The following is an 18,811-nucleotide window of genomic DNA, read 5'->3' on the forward strand; positions in this document are numbered from 1 at the left end:
TTAAGAAACTTGCTCTTGATGAGGGACTTGATTGCCTTGGAGAGGAAATTCCGCATTTGCAATCTCTTCCTCAACTCTTATTGCTGCTTCCCTTCTAGTAGTCATTTCCTATAACACAATAAAGGGATTAGATGAAAAAAAGACAGAAAGAGTTACTACGCATGAGGCACGACATAAGATTACCAAGAAGGTGATTATCTCCTAAGCATATCATAGTCTCTTACTCATAAGTGTGGCGTGCTTCACAATTATGAATAAGAATCTACATAAACGTGGTTCAGTGAGACATCAATCCTAAGATTTCTTTAGCCTCATGCTCTGATACCAAGTTTGTCATGACCGGGGAGCACCCCCTAGACGTAACCGGCGTCCTCGTCCTCCGGGAGGACTTAGACAAGTCCTTAGCATTTATCATAGCATATCTAGGTCAAAAATGTAGAAAAATTAAAACTTTTCTTACATATATACATAGTTAGGTTTACATAGACCTCTCACATACTATTTATATGGAGATTACATAGGCATCTCTTTTAACCAACACAACTAATATACAAAAGGTAGTCTAAGAAAACCGTCTCACATAAAACTATTAAAACGAGTACAATTGTTGGACATAGCAAATACAAAGTCAATATGCCATTATAGTCTTACATCAGTGTTTCAAATGATAAAGAAATGAACAATTTCTTTAGGACAATACAGTTTCAAAGCTAGAATGTGTAACAGGTAACGTCCCCGAACATGAAGACCTACCAATACTTGGAAGAAAGAGTCCAAGTCTTCTTCAATCGGCGGCGTCCTAGGAACTCAATGGCTGGAACCTACATTATTGTAGAAAAAATAGAAATATGGGTTAGTACACCACTTGTACTAAATATGGAAACATAAGCACACATAATCTTTGAAATCATGCTTAATGGACATTTTATTCAAAGTCATGCTAAGTCACCTTTGTAAGCCTTAATGCACAAATAAGAACACATAAAAACCATATAACCTTATTTAAGACAAGTCCATAATCAACACAAGACCAACATCATCACCACAAAGTCAAGTCAACATGAACAACAAAATACTAATACTATATAGGCATGAATAACTCAAACATAACATTATAGAAACCATTCATGTATAAAAGTTCATAACATTACAACATATATTGACTATCTCACAACCCCTTTACCAAGCCTACAAGTTCAATGGTCAAGTGAAGTCGCATAACCCCACACAACCAAGTAAACCAAATAAACAATAACAAGCAATGACTAACTTCATATAACATAGCATTATAAGTAGTCATAATCATATATAGAAATATAAACCAATAACACGTTCATAACTGAAACTAACATCACATAGGATCATCACATGTAAAATCCTCATACATATTACATTTGTATCATAATAACATTAGAACAACTTCCTAGGTTTTCCCTTAACTCCAACTACTGCAATGCATAGGTAGAGTCCCATACTTATACTCATACTGAGTACGACCTCCTAATTTACCCTTGTTCGTGTCCATTTACATTAATTTATTTATTTTACTTCTGGGAACAATTGCCTTAACCGACGTAGACCATGTGAGCTAAACATAGAATCCGGTGTCATGAAACCTCACATTGAAAGAAGGCGGTTTACTTGCCAGTACCAAAACATGAACATAGAATTCTAAGTGGATCAACTAGGTAGTATTCCTATAGTGGCAACATAGTTCAAGAACTAGGAGACATACTAGAGACCCTCTTTATGCACATTGCATTATAATCTCCATCTCATGAGTACAATAGTGAACCTTCCCACATTGGGAAGTGACACATCTCACATCTAGTTCGCTCGGTGCTTAGCTAAATTCCTATTTTGAAATGGCTTTGTTCCTTTATTATTGATAATCATATATTAGTATAGGTCATAGGAGACCAACCCCTTGTATATCATAATCATTAGCTCATTAGGTATTGCATGAGAACTTCCTTTCATAACAACCCTTCATTGGTGAAATCAACATATCATATTCATAACATATTAAGGCATACAAGTGAATCACATTCAACTTTGTATCTTCATACCTCCAACATGATATAACAATTCACATAGGCAAGACATTTCATCAAATTCATCATATCATCAGCTTCCTAATCTAATCACACACAACACTTTAAGTGAACAACAATTACAAGTACAACCCATCATATTTGAAGTAAAGAGTTTCAAGATCACAATATCTTAGCAAGTAGCTCCATATCCTTCATCAAGAATCTCACCTCAATTCATAATAATTATCCAATAACTCACTTAACATCATCGTAATCTAGAGAATTGAACAATAACATAGTCAATTCTAACCACCCTAATCATCTTCATAATCAATTCATAACTAGGGTTAGGGTAAAGGGTCAAATTCATAGATTCCATCATAACTAAAACAAGGATTAAGAACTACAACAATTAACCTATAAACAATCATATTCTAACATTAATAATCAAAGGAAATCAACATCAAAACCAACTAAAAGACAAATCACGAAATTGGAAAGAAACTCATGTTTTTGACATCTTTTTAAATCAATTTGAAAGAGCCCCTTGGGGAAAGGAATCGCAAGAGTGAGGAGCTTCCATACCTTGAAAATCCTTGAAGATTGATGGAGAGAAATTTGAATTCTTCCAGACTTAATTCCTTTTCAACCTTGGTCTTCAATGGTCTTCTTTGTGGAGGGAGAAAGTAGAGAGAAGGAAGAAGATTTTGAGTTTGGGAATTGAAGAGTGTTGGGTAAGTTTAATGAGGGTTATACCTATAATAGTCCCTTAACTAACTGAATTAAACACAACTTAACCCTTAATTAAACAACTAACAAATTAACTATTACATAACTTAAATTAAAACTTGACGGTAAAACACAGACCTAATCGATGACTCCCCAACCTACAGATCGTAGGTGAATCGACGGCCTGCGATGGCAAGTCGTCGATGAGTTCAGAGACTGTTCTTTTTGGTATTTTTGGGAAAACGAATAGTTGTTGAACGACAGAGTGTCAACCAATCCACAGCTCGTCGCTTGGCTCGTCGATTGCACACAGTCTAAAGCAGCTTTTTTGTCGAATTGAAGAATCCTCTCCAAGGACCCCTAGAGTGGTCCTTGAGGAGTCGTACCCTGACGTTTCGATCCGAAACACACTGTAATACATGTTCAACTTCTTTCTACCAATTTTTATTGAATTCTGACTCTTAAAACTCCATGATACATGCCAAGGCACACTAACCTGTATTTCACTAATCTCATGACGTCATGGACGTTCCTTGACGTTTTGACTCTAAAACCTCCTAATTGATTTAGATACATTATTTTAGGCCTATAAACATTGATTCAAGACTTAGTTCAATAAGTGAGGTTCTAGGCCAAGTCATGGACTTTCTGAGTGTAACAAAATACAATTAACTTTTGTGACAATTTCTCTAACCGACAACCAGATGACACATCGATCTACCTTATGCTGCCAGCGCATCCTATACCCAACCAAAGGTATAAGACCTGAAATACTTAATGGATCCACTACTTTGGTGTGAAAAGGGTTCAGCTGAAAAGTATGACCCTTTGTACCCATTGTGGCTACATGATCTTATGGAGATGTGAGTTATCTGAACTCATGCTCGTCCCCAATTCGGTGCTCAATACTACCCCAAAAATATTCTGGCTTTTATTTTATTAAAACATACTGTTTTTGTGATTTGATATTAGTGATAAAAAACATAGCTCAAAAGTTATCTTAAAAATCTTAGTTTCCCTACTTGCTTCATTTTGAAAGCTATTACTCTTTTTTGAAAACTAGACAGAAGGCTCTTCGATATCTCAGTTCCCTTATTTTTAAATGTTAAAACATTTTTATACTTATTGGGGAATACATAGTCTCTTATACTGCTTTGATGAAAAGACTTCACCTTACTCTGAATTGAACTCAACTTAAGTCACAAAACGACATTCAAACTTTTTTGGAAGACTTATGAAACTTGAAATGAAATTCTTCTTCTTGAAAAGGATTATAAGAACTTTCTAGACATGACTCTAAGCTTTCCTTGAATTTGAAGTTATGGATTTAAGGTTGTAATTAATTTTTATGGATGATTTCTATAAGATTAGAAGTCATTTAGAGTAGTTAGAATAATTAACAAGTGCTAAAACACTTTACAAAGGCTTAATCGGACTAAATTACAAAAATTGGGCAAAAACGCGATCCGGGCGAGCCACGCTAGCCCCATTGGTCTAAGGCTAGATTTGGGTGCACTACAGGCGCACCGCCTTAGACCCTTTGGCTTAGATGGGGCACGGTGTGCCTGGCCTTGCCCATGTGACCCCTCACGAATTTTTCAACTCGTTTTGTGACCTTTAACCATTTAAATTCGATTTATTTTCTCAAATTAACTTAGATTTCATGTACCCACATCAGATATAGAAGGATCTAACCCACTGAATTCAAGAACATCACTTACCATCAAAAAACTCCTAAATCTCAACTCATATTCAAGAATTAAAGCAACTCAATAACCACATTCAAGAACATTCAAATTCCAAATCTTTTTAAGATGAAAACATGCTTGACACATGGGCCAATGAATCAAACATTAAGAGAGACCCACATATTTTTTTAGGGATCAACCCCAATGAAATTCACAAGTTAATTTGATGATCTTGACAAATCTTGAACGCCCTTCTCATTTTTCCTCTTTCTCCTCTTCATTTCTCTTCTCTCAAAACCCTAACTCTTTTTTAGAAGTGTAAACAAATAATTTAAATTAGAACCCTAACTTAATTAACAAAAACAAAATAAATTTCCTTATTCTGACAGCCCAACTTCCAAAAGGCACTACTCACTCATACGAAGTCGAAATCCCACAAACTGGTTGCGTTGGAAAAATCATTCCAACCATATATAGAATTATACCTACTTCATCATGAACTAGGAAAAGGACCAAATTACCCCTTTAAAATCCGGATTTGGGCAATTTCCTTATTCTGACAGCCCAACTTCCAAAAGGCACTACTCACTCATACGAAGTCGAAATCCCACAAACTGGTTGCGTTGGAAAAATCATTCCAACCATATATAGAATTATACCTACTTCATCATGAACTAGGAGTTATGGTCATTTGAAGTTGGTCAAAAACACACTTTTCAACTTACTTAAATTTCCTGATTTTTATAATACTTTCCAGGAATAAGTATTGCCAGATTTTAAACTCATTCTAGTTCTTCTAGTTTTGTGGATTTACATTTAAAAGTATTCAATGCATAAATCCTAGCCTACCTTGACGTCAAGCGGTTGTATGGGTTTTTTGATTTCGTTTCCAGCATTTTTAGGTTCGAGATAGTGAGTTTTGCTAAGAATTTGCAAGATTCCACCATCCCAACGGTAGAAATCTCTTTCTCCTTAGGAAGATGGATAAAATAGAATTTTTGTTAGCGGCAACATACCCCATTGCGGCGCCGTCGCGCCAGGGGCATCTAGCTTGCTGTAGCTGGACAGGGTCCAGACTTTTGACGATTTAGTTTCTTCCAATTACAAAAAGTAATAGTCAAAGTTCAAGAAAATGATATGATATTAGTCAACTATGAAATTAATAAATCAATAATTTTTTAAAATCTTGCATAAATCAAGAATATGGTATAAAATTGATTTTGTTGTTCAAATGGCATCATGAAATTAATTAAATCCAACCAAAATAGTCATCAATCAAGAATCTAGGTTTTGTGTTTGTGTGAAAGAGAGAGAGAGAGAAAGGTTAATTAGAAATGTAAGAACTACTTTTCAAACGGCGGTGACCAAACATTGTGAGTGCCAAATTTGAGTTGTTTGTAAAGAAATAGTAGCATTTAGAGGTTTTCTTTAACAAAAATAAACAATTTAATGTAATTTAACATATATAAATTATCCATCTTACTCCCTCTATTTACATTAATAATTTTTTAGGCTTTTTTATTGTTTAAAATAATTGAAGGGATGAATTTTTTCCATATTTGTAAGTTTTATATTTTTAGGAGATGAATTACATTATTTACAAATTTATATTTATGATTTCACTAAGGACAATAGTGCAAATAATGATATAAAGTATGCTCTTTAATGGTTTTTTTAATTGGTGTGCATAATCCACAAGTTCAGTTAAAATGAATAGAGGGAGTATTGTTTATTTGTTATTGTAATTATTACTTGTACTACTTTCTCTATTCTATTTTATGTAACATACTTTTCATTAGTTAGGGCCTAAAAGAATGACACATTTTCGTATTTGACAAATGTTTAATGACCCTATCAATATTATTTGACAAAACATCCATACATGTGTATANATTTTTCATATTTCATAAATTTCATTCTAAATGCATTACATTAGTAAGTTTGAAAAAGAATAATGAATTTTTGTATCTGACAAATGTTTAATAACCCTATCAATATATCTGGCAAAAAGTCCACAAATGCGTACCCTTCTATTTTAAAATGTAATTATTTTTTGTGTAGTTTTCAAACATTGAAAATCTTTTTCATATTTATAAATCTTCTACTAAATACATCACATAGATTAAGATGGAGTAGTTAATTTGCACACGCATTATTTAGCTTATATCTTTTATTATTTAGAGAGAACTTTGTTTGAATAAATAAAAGTTCAATCAATGAATTGTAGCAATACAACTTCCTACACGATATTTTGAATTTTATATATTTGAGTTCAAACTAAATAAAATGAGTAATTGATGTTGAAGATATAATTTTATTTTATTTTTAAATTAGTTGGATTTTTGCATCAATTTCACTTGATACTTTTTTCTTTTAACTAAAAGTTTAAGTTCATGAGTGAATCAATTCTTGACTATATCAACAATGCACCCTATAATATGGCTAGAGGGAAAATAATCATAAAATTCTTTGAGAAAAAATTGTAGTTAAAATAAATGTCGGTGATATTATAATATTCAAACTTTGTCATACAATACCCATACAAATTCACCTCCTTCTCTTTAAATATTTTCTTATTATTGTTGAAAATGTTTTTGAATTGCTTTTTTAAATGCACAAAAATGTAGTAAAACATCGTGATTTATTTTTTCATGGGATAAAGTCACATAAATTTAGAGAAATTGGTGTCCAAATTTGATAAAAATAGGAGACGACTGTCAAATATTAAAATGAATAATGTACTCCAGTTGACGAAAGCTACAATAATCGACTAAATTAAACGGTAAATGTAGGAAATACAATTATTGCTAATTCATGTTTGTCTAAATCACAAGCTTGCATAGCACTCAACTATTACTACCCATTAAGTGAGCGCTATCTTAGGTAGCTCAAATTTACAATAGAACTCAGACGGTCTGCTTATATGGACTTGTACAATCTCCCTTCATGAGCTAGCTTTTAGGATTGAGTTAGACCCAGGTGTATTAGAGCCACGTCCATCCTTATTTGGTCTCCCGTCTCACTCTCCAGTTGGGAATGGGAGTGAAAGAGGGGGTTAGAGTGGATAAATATCTCACATTGGCTGAGGATTGGATTGTCCACTTATATGAACTTGAGCAAAAGTCCCACAGCAAGGCAGAATTAGTAATCCTTTAATTGTATGATTACTCGTAACCCATTGTAGGCTTACCATTTTATTGTAGTTTGAATTAAATCTTAAAGCTTTTATTTTTAACATGGTTAAGATACGACACTTCAATCACATTAATTATTGCAGTCACTTTCTTTAGAATCTATTCTCGTTTGTTAAAGTGGAAGACCTACTAAGTCGAATGACAGAAAAAATCACTTTCTTGTTTGCAGCAATAATATAATTGTTGCTACATTATATTTAGCTGCAATTATGAGTATTTATAACCACCACTTATATAAAGTCCTAAGTCATCTGTAGCCTCTTAAAATTGTTTGCATAATTCATTTAGACACCTTAACTAGGACATATACCTTTTAAACACCTCTACCCTCTAGAATTTGAACCATTTAAACACTTTATGCAGATGTGGCATAAGAAGTGTGATGCACGCTTGGTAAGCGCGTGAAATCGTAATTTTAACATTTTCCTTTTTCTTTTTTAATTTTTTAGTTTTTTCCTTTTTATTTTTCAATTTTTCTTTTTTCTCTCATTATTTTTTATAAAAATAACAATCTTGTCTCTTTGCAGATAGCTCCTGTCATTTTTGCAGCCATTTCTTGAAAACAATGTGATGTAAGATTTTTGTTATATGAATTTCCATATTTTTGTTCTTCATTTTGTTTAATTTATTTTCTTATCATTATATTATTAATTCTGTTGATGTAAAAAGAACTTCCCTTTTTTCCAAAAAAATAAAGATCACTATTCGACAGTTCTTTTCCGGAAAAAATGAAGATATAAATCTACATTTTCTTTGCTAAAAAAATGGAGACCAACATCTGTATCTTTTTAATCGAAAAAAATGAAATTTATTATTTCAATATATTCTCTCTCCATCTTCACCTCTCCACACACACCAGCCCTTACACATACTCCTTTTCCCCCATTGCTCGAAGCAAAAATAGAAAATAGAAAAAAGGCAAAATCAAAATAAATAAAGTAAGAACAAATCTTTTAAGAAACATTTTCAATTTAATTGGAAATAAGAATTAAGACGTAAAGAAAAAATAAAAACAGTAAAGTTCATCATGGAGAACTAACAATGGTGAAGAAGGGTGAGTATTAGGAAAATGAAGAAAGGAACATCAGGGGTGGGATGAAATGGGGGTGGGTGAGAGGTGTATGATAATTTTTTTAAAAAAATTAAGTTAGAGGAATTTTCTTTTTAAATTTTGACTTATTTATATGAAGAAATTATATTTATAATTCTTTTAAATTAAAATTCCACGTGTCTTTATTTGATTATCTATTTGACACATCATATGCATGTGTATTACAAGCACTTCCTTTTTTTACCAATGTCAGAAAATTATTCAATAGGTATTTATTTTTTAAGATTGAAGAGTCTAATAGGACATGAGGTCTGTTAAGGTATCTAAATGAATTATGCGGACAACTTTAAGGGGTCACACATGACTTCAGCCATATATAAATGTTGCTAAAGGCTTTAGTGGTTGTAGATGCACTGACATTAACTCAATTGCTGCTAAATATTTGTTATTCACCAAAACTTATAAGGTTAGTCAAAACAGAAACAGAAATAAGATGAAGTAGATAGAAAACAAAATAATCTGATTCCACATAAACTACTATGTCCTATTAAGAAATGTAATACCCTCACTATATCCGATGTTACAAATTAATTTCTTCCAAGATAAAACGGATTAATATTGTTAAAGAAAAGTTGTATCTAAAACTTCTTTAACTTCAGTGTACTTAAGAACAACAACAATTCACACAGACTCAGTCGATCGACAATTTCGTTTTGAGAGATAATATATGCAGAGAATAAAAAATTTCAGTGTTTGAAAAAACGAAAAATGACTTCCTTTTATAGCCATTTTCAACAAGAAACATGTCTGTTCGGAGAAATATGTTTAAACCCTTTTTATCCAGAAAGTTGCATCTTTTGGAAAAAATGTGTCTGTTGGGTAAGTAACGACTTTTCGGAAAGAGTAACGACTTAATTATGTTAATTAACTAATTAAATAACGTCCTGAATTAATTTATAAGAGATAAGATTAATAGGATTATTTGATTAACAAAATCAATTAGATAAATTTTGTCCAAAAAATTTATCAATCAATCACATCATTTGCCAAATCCAAATCCAATCCAAAGCCCAAGTCGAGGCCAAGCGAGCTAGCGAGAACGGCGCGAGGGGCACCTTCTTTTAAGTTCTTTAAGAAGTAAAGGAAGTGTTTCCTTATATACGTACAAAAATTTCCCTTTTTTGCCAATATGGGAGATATGACTTTTCATTTTCCTCCAAATTGTTTTCCTCACTTTTCCATATTCTCTCTTTTCTTTTCCCATTCACACTTTGTTAAACCCAACAATCCCCCACATGAATTAGGAATGACTATTGTTAAAACATATGCATGAAAAACTTGTGTGTAAGGGTTACTCTCATCTGGATAAGTAGGTTTCCCTTTAAACTTTCCGTAGTGAACATATATCGGATATACTCGGTCAATCGGTATATTTGATATCTTTGAACCATCGAGCTTTGGTGTATACCTAGACAACATAAGTTACACAATCAACCCTTGAACTGTTCTTACTTCTCATTGTTTTTTTCGTTTCAGCCATGAATGCATCACGGTTAGTAAGTGGTTAGAGAACTAGCCTTACTAGATTCTCTTTGACGCAGCTTACACTTCACACTCACATTGGTGGTTTCTAAATGTGTTATCCCGTAGAAACACCATTTGATATACCCTGTATCAAATTTAGAAACCATTAAAAAGTCGTTATGCCTTTATGCTGGTTACTGAACATTGTCTCATCGTGAGAATAGACCATAAAATAATTTTTGACAATGTTGAACCATAATCAATGACTTTGTTTTATCTCCTTGAACCTAGATCTTGGGATCTCCAGTATTCTAGGTAGATTTACCACCACGATGACTTGTTCTCGGCCATAGTCCCATTCCCTTCAATGATTTATCAGCTCCCTCTCAAGTTAGTCCTTTTGTTAGTGAATCCGACACATTATCCTTTGACTGTATATAGTCAATTCTGATAGTTCCACTAGAGATTAGTTGTCTCACAGATTTATGTCTTCGTCTTATTAAACGAGATTTATCGTTATACATAATGCTTTCAGCCCTTCCTATTGCAACTTGAGTATCAGAGTGTATGCATATTTGCGCCATTGGTTTGGGCCAAAACAGAATATCTTCTAACAAATTACGTAATCATTTAGCTTCTTCACCTACTTTGTCTAAGTCGATGAATTCAGAGTCCATTGTAGCGCGAGCTATACATGTTTGTTTGGATGATTTCCAAGATATTGCTTCTCCACCAATAGTAAAAATGTATCCACCTGTGGATTTTGTTTCAGATACCCAGTAATCTAATTTGCTTCCCTATATCCTTCAAGAACTGTTTGATATTAGTTGTAATGCAAAGCATAGTTTAGAGTGTCATCTAAGTATCCCAAAACTCTCTTCATTACCAACCAATGAATTTAATTGAGATTAATTGTGTATCGACTCAGTTTACTAATAGCGCAAGCTATGTCTGATCGTGTACAATTCATGACATACATTAAACTTCCTAACTATTTAGCATAGTCCAATTGAGACCGACTTTCACCTTTATTCTTTGCAAGATGACGGTTCACATCAATTGGAGTCTTTGACCTTTTGAAATTCCAATATTTGAATTTTTCAAGTACCTTTTGAATATAATGAATTTGAGACAATGTTAGACCGTTATGAGTTTCGAGACTTTTAATTCCCAATATCACATCAGCAACTCCTAGATCTTTCTTATCAAACTTATTAGCGAGCATATGCTTAGTAGCTTTTATATTGGCAATGTCCTTGATCATTATCAACATTTTATCCACATATAGGCATACAATGACTTCTTGATATGGATTATCTTTAATGTAAACATATTAAACATTCATTGATCTTAAATCCATTTGACAACATGGTTTGATCAAACTTTGCATGTTATTGCTTCAGTGCTTGTTTTAGTCTATAAAGTGACTAAATAAGTTTGCATACTTTATTTTCTTTATCAAGAACTACAAAACCCTCAGGCTGTTCCATGTATTGTTCCAGCTCTCCATTTAAGAAGACAGTTTTCACATCCATTTCATGGATCTGAAGACCATATATTGCAGCTAAGACAATTACCATCCTAATTGATGTAATCCTAGTTATTGGCGAGTATGTGGAAAAATAATCAAGACCTTCTTTTTGTCTAAACCCTTTGACAACAAGTCTTACTTTATATTTGTCAATAATTCCATCATCTTTCATCTTCCTTTTAAAGATCCATTCTGAACCCAAGGGTTTGTTTCCTTGAGAAAGATCAACCAACTCCCAAGTATGACTGCTTAGGATTGATTCAATTTCACTATTGACAGCCTCTTTCCAATAAGTTGAGTCGCTAGATAACATTGCTTCCTTTAGTGTTTGAGGCTTACTTTAAAGAAGGAATGTTACAAAATCGTATCCAAATGAAGTAGTTGTCCTTTGACGTTTACTTCGCCTTGGACTCTCTTCATAGGTTTCATTCTCTTTTGGTTCTTCTCAGGGTTGTTTAGACCCCCCACTAGATGACTCAAGTCTAGTTTTATATGGATAGATATGTTCAACACTACTTCATTCCATTACCGTATTGTCATGAATATCCGGACGATCGGACTTATGAACAAAAATCAACATGCCTTACTATTTGTGGCTTATCCAATAAATACACACAATCTTAGGCCCTGTTTTTACCTTCATAGGTATAGGAACTTGGACTTTGGCTCGACACCTCAACACTTTGAAATATTTCAAGTTGTGTTTTCTAATTTTCCATTTCTCATATGGAATAACATGTGTCTTTGAGTGAACCACTCTATTGAGTATTCGATTTGCAGTAACGATAGCTTCCCCCCACAAGTTCTATTGTAAATCTGAACTTATAAGTAATGCATTCATCATTTCTTTTAAAGTTGGATTTTTCCTTTATGCAGTCCCATTAGATTGAGGAGTGTACGGAGTAGTAGTTTGATGGATTATTTCATTTTCTAAACATATTTCTGCAAATGGAGATTTATATTCTCCACCTCTATCACTTCTAATCATTTTGATTTTTTTGTACAATTGATTTTTAACTTCAGTTTTGTATTGCCTGAATACATCTATTGTTTCATCCTTAACATTTAGAAAATAAGTATAACAATATCTAGTGCAATCGTCAATAAAAGTAATGAAATACATTTTCCCACCACGTTATCGTGTTGACTTCATGTCACAAATATCAGTGTGAATCAGTTCTAAAGGATTTGAATTCCTTTCCACAGATTTATAAAGATGCTTAGCATGCTTAGATTCAACGCAAATTTGACATTTTTGATTTATTGCACTCAAATTTTTGCAAAACATTTAAGTTAATCAGTTTTCGCAAGGTTTTGTTATTAAAATGTCCCAAACGTTCATGCCATTAACATTTAGACACAAGCAAGTAAGAAGAAGCAGAATCTTTATTCATATCAATTGCAATTACACTGAGTTTTAAAAGGCCATCACAAAAGTAGCCTTTTCCTACATACATATCTTCTTACTTACTACTACATTATTTGAAACAAATACACATTTGAATCCATTCTTAGTGAGAATTGGAATTGAAACTAAATTCTTTCTTAATTCTAGAACATACGAGACCCTGTTAAAAGTCACCACCTTGACTAATGTCATCTTTAATAGGATCTTATAAGTTCCTTCCACCTTTGAAAAAATGGAGTTTGCCAGAAAAAACTTCACATCTGTAGTTGCTGGAGTATATGATGAAAATAATTCTTTCTTGGCATAAACATGGTATGAGACACCAGAATCTATCCACCATTCTTTTGGATTTTCAACCAAGTTACATTCTGAAAGCATTGCACAGAGATCATCTATTTCTCCTTTGAATTCAGCCAAGTTTGTTTGATTCTTTTTTTTCTTGTCCTTCTTAGAACCCCGATATTCAGTAGCCCTATGACCATGTTTATCACAATTGAAGCAATTTCTATTGAATTTCTTCTTAGGAGGAGTACTTTTTGGACCAGATGTTTTCTTTCTTTTCTTTATTTTTGTGGGATCTTCTTCAACAATATTTACTCCAGATATTGTTGAGTTACCATGTGACCTCTTTTCTTCAGCTTTATTATAATCTTCGATTCTCAACCTTGCAATGAAATCTTTAACAGTCATCTCCTTGCGTTTATGTTTCAAGTAGTTTTTGAAGTCCTTCTACAACGGGGGTAACTTCTCAATAATGACTGCCACTTTAAAGACATCATTCACAATCAAACCTACATTGAAGATTATGTAAGTATTAAGGAAAAACTCTATATTTCTAACATAAGCATTAAGTAAATTTATACATTCAGCAATGAGATCATGGATTATGACCTGCAGTTCTTGAACTTGGATGACGACGGTCTTACTGTCTATCATCTTACAATCAAGAAACTTTACCAAAATGAACTTCTTCATTTTGACATGATCTGTTTTGTACTTCTTTTCTAAAGCATCCCAGAGTTGTTTTGAGGTTTTGACATTGATGTACACATTGTACAGATCATCTTGCAAGCCACTCAGAATATAATTTTTACACAAAATCTGAGTGTGTCCATACTTCTGTTACCAAGAATTGTTCTTCAGGTGGAGTATCATCCGACATAATAGGAACATTTTCATTAATGAACCACTACAGACTCAGCGTAGTGAGATAGAAGAACATCTTCTGCTGCCATCTCTTGAAGTCGACTCTAGAAAACTTTGCAGGTTTCTTAGTTGGTGCTAAGGCAGCAGTTGAATGATTGTGTGCAACCGATGTTGTTGCAGCACTTACTGTTGCAACACTCATTGTTCCAGCATTGACTTGACTTGAGTTAGTCATTTTTTGTCACAAATAAAAGATAATTTTAGTATTTGAAATACTAACAGTAAAGAACAAATCTTAACACACATTGTTTCTAATTTAAGAAATTTTTTTTATGTTTTTTTAGTTGTTAATCAAATGAATTTTAAAAATTCAAGCAGAGTAGAAAACCATAATGGTTTTAACCAGCAGAAACCTTAAATACAGAAACTTATTAAGTTTCTTAAGATTGTTATTAACTTGTACTTATAAGGTTAGTCAAAATAGAAACACAATTAAGATGAATTAGACAAAATAAAATAATCCGAGTCCACATAAACTACTGTCTCCTTAAGAAATTTAATCCCCTCACTGTACCCGAGGTTACGGATTAATTTTCCCAAGATAAAATGGATTAAACCTGTTAAAGAAATAGCGGTACCACAAACTTCTTTAACTTCATCGAACTTAAGAAGAGCAACAAGTCACACATATTCAGTCAATCGACACTTTGGATTTGAGAGAGCATATATGCAGAGAAGGAAAAAATTTCAGTATTTGAAAAAATGAAAAATGACTTCCTTTATAGCCATTTTCAGCAAGAAACATGTGTATTCGGAGAAATCTGTTCATACCCTTTTTATCGAGAAAGTTGCATCTTTTATAAAAAATAACAAGTTTTCGGAAAATGTGTATGTTGGGGAATTAATGACTTTTCGAAAAGTAACGACTTTTCGGAATGTTACCATATACACACGAATTAATTCTATTAATTGTCCTGAATTAACTTACAAGATATAATATTAAAATGATTTATTTGATTAATAAAATCAATTAAATAAATTTTGTTCCAAAAAATTATCAATAAGCCCAAGGCCAAGCCCACGCCGAGGCCGAGCAAGCTACGACGACAGCGCGAGGGGGCACCTTCTTCTTAGTTGTTTAAGAAGTAAAGGAAGTGTTTCCTTATATAAGGACAACAATTTCCCTTTCTTTTGCCGATATGGGAGAAATGACTTTTCATTTGCACTTTGCAAATGACTTTTCATATTCCCTCCAAATTGGTTCCCTCACTTTTCCACATTCTCTCTTTTCTTTTCCGATTCACACTTTACTAAACTAACAATATTTTCACAACATTAATAAATATTTTCACTAAAAGAAAATTTATTGCAAGTAAATGTTTTTTTTGTTGCAGTGTCAGTGGTCGTCTAAGACAAAACTTCATCTCTCTTCAGACCAACAAAAAGAGACCTAATATCTCTCATCTATTCTATGGAGATGACACTATTGTGATCCTTAAGACTCAATTTCCTTGCTTGAACTGTAGAACTAATTGGAAGGAGTTGAGTGCTTAAGTTGCAGATCAAATTCAATTCTTAATAACAGGTTGAGTAAACCATAAGAGTCTCTCAGGACTGGTCACTGCGACCCCCTTTGTGAGGAAACACCCTTCTCTCAAAGTTACTCGGATATATTGCAGAGTTCTTTAGATAGAGTTTTCTTGCACAGAGTCGTTCAAACTTTTTTTTGAGAATATGGCATGGGTTAATTCAGCGCTTCAGTGCCTGGTGAAGCAACTTGTTGTTGATTTTTCACATACCATGATGGTAATATGGATATGATCTCCCATTCTTACTTTGGCATCTGCAATACGATAGAAACAAACTTCTTGATTATGTCTAACGTGATAATTGAAAAGGCTAAAGTCAGTGTTTCCAAATCAAACATTATTATAGAGAAGCTAATTGTTCAATTGACTACCTTGCTAATTTTGGTTCATAGTATACGAGATTAGGTTCTTCTAGATAAGATGGCTATTAGTATAGAAAGTATCTGTGATATTAAAGTTTAGTTAGCTGTGGTAACTGCCTCATAATTCCTTAGCAAATGCACATGCCTGAAAAACATACCAAATTTTTACTTCATGAAGGAAAAATTAGTTTCGTAATTACTGCAAGACATAATTAAACTACACAACTTAATGCTTCTGGAATTAAGTTCTAGTAGTAATCGTCTTTCTCAATCTATCATTATCACCTTGAACATGATATCTATCAGGTCGGAAAGTTCGAGAGGGTTGTTTTACTTGAAGATCTATTCCGCTATCCTAAATTGAACCTCCACGTTTAACGTGGTACACATATGAAAACGTCCCCTGCAATAGTATCGCAAAAGTTAGAGAGCTTGATCATTAGATTTCACTACCAAACTGTTTTACAAAACTTATAATATGTCAAATTAACCTGCCAGAGAAACATACAACAAATCCAAATAAGCTATCAGGTACATACAAATTTTAAGGCAAATTCACTGATACACTTTTATCCATTCCCACCATGCTTAATGGTAAACGCTCGTAGTGACATGGAATTTGAAGCAGAGATGTCATGATGCATTGAAAAGACATTCTGACACAACTTGGAATTGAAAAATGTATTGAATTTAGATCCCTCATCATCACACTAGCATGTGAATCTCCGTCTACGGTTCTATACTTCCGAGATTTCACGAAAAATTTCTAAACTAGAGCACACCTGTAGAGTAAGATATTTAAGGGAACTGATGCACAGAGATGGATACCCCTTAAGCATTTTACAATTAGTTAATATTATTTCACAGAGATATTTGAGAAATCCCAGGGACTGATGAATCTCTTCAAGATTGTTCGCAGCCCTACCTTGTATTTGTGCAAGAGGTTGTTTCCACGAAATGAACGCGTGACCTCCCGACCAAATGGAAACAATTTATTTAGTTACTCTAATGTCCACCCTAGCACACACTCACACACACCATGGAGGTGGATTAAAAGAAATAGTTTTCTTTACTTTAAAAGTATGTAACCAACTTTCATACTTCATTAATAACTTTCATAATAACATGCTTTGAAAGTTTAAAAGAACATTTCTTCACGAATCGATAACATGTAGAAAAAAATAGAGCTACCATCAAATATTCCGTAGCTTGTATACAAATATTATCGTATTTTATCCTAAGATTTGGAAGCAGCCACTTATCCAAATTATAGTTGCAGCAGATTCTAATTAATGGAGATATAGGCAGGGTATGTTAATTCTATTTCCTGCTTTGATTTGCTTGATCTGTAACAGTGAAAATCTCTTTGGTTAGGAAAAGATAACCGATACATACTGATTTTTGTCACCATATTTACAGGAAGAACATTATCTTTCAAAAATATTTAATTAAATTAACTTATGAGCATCTCTTTCCTATGAAAAACTTCTAGTTAAGACTAGTCTGAACCAACTTCACGATTCTTCCTTTCTAGCAAGGCTAACTTCTACATTTGCCAACATCAATCAGCATACAACTAAATGTACATAATAATTGGGGTTCGATTTGTCACATCAAATATACCGTTAATAGAAATGATACTATAACATTTATATCGTCTTATTAGTTACCTACGTTAAACATTATGTCATACCTTCTATTTTATAATTATTTCTTCCATTTAACTAAGTCTCAAATGATCCTATAACATTCATATCGTCTAAATAAAGATGGATTTAGATTCATCTATGATAATTAGGGCATGTGTTTAGGGGTGTCAGATGAGTGTGTAGAGTCGAATTTGGTGGGGGAAAAATAAAACGTGTTGAATTAAAGAATGAGTTGGTTATTAATCCGCTCAAATGTTACTAATTGAGCTGAAATGAATTGAGTCAAAATGGGCTAATCAATTGTCAATGGGTAGGCCAAGACGCTCAACACTTATGTTTCTGAAGCAAAGCTTTTATATGGGCTGAATTACATTGATCAAAATGAGTTGAGTTAATAAATGACGCTAACGAGTATGTTTAGAATATTAGGGTTGTTCGGACATAGAAAAGTCAAATCAGTCAGGCCTATTATAAAATGGACATATATAGTAGAAAGGCTTAGAACATTAAGAGATGGAAATAAGTATGGTAGAACGAGGCTCCTTATGGCACAATCAAAGTGAACAGTGAACACTGATGGGAGTTTCTCAAAAAAATATGAGAAAAGATAGTATATGTGGAATTGTTAGAGATAGTCAAGGTGATTTAATGTAACAGTAGGAATATCGCTAAATTAAGCTTTTCAACAGAGTTTGAAGTGAAATGGTGTGGACTCAATGCACAACCAACATGGTGACAAAGGACGATTCTTTCTACCTGAAGCTTTTCCAGTTTGTTGACAAAATCATTAACTACAACAAGAGGGCTGGAATCCAAATCACTCGCCGCTACAGAGAAGGAAACCAAGTAGAAAATTTCCTTGGTGCATTTTTAATTCTAAGGACACAAACAGAGACTAATGTGG

At 33.1% G+C, this 18,811-nt stretch overlaps 1 pseudogene; it reads right to left on the minus strand.

The window, feature by feature from the left end:
• The window catches only part of LOC114074054, a 39,716-nt pseudogene continuing 20,905 nt past the window's right edge, over positions 1 to 18,811 (minus strand).

The sequence above is a fragment of the Solanum pennellii genome, chromosome 9 (genome assembly GCF_001406875.1).
Source record: "Solanum pennellii chromosome 9, SPENNV200".
Lineage (NCBI taxonomy): Eukaryota > Viridiplantae > Streptophyta > Magnoliopsida > Solanales > Solanaceae > Solanum > Solanum pennellii.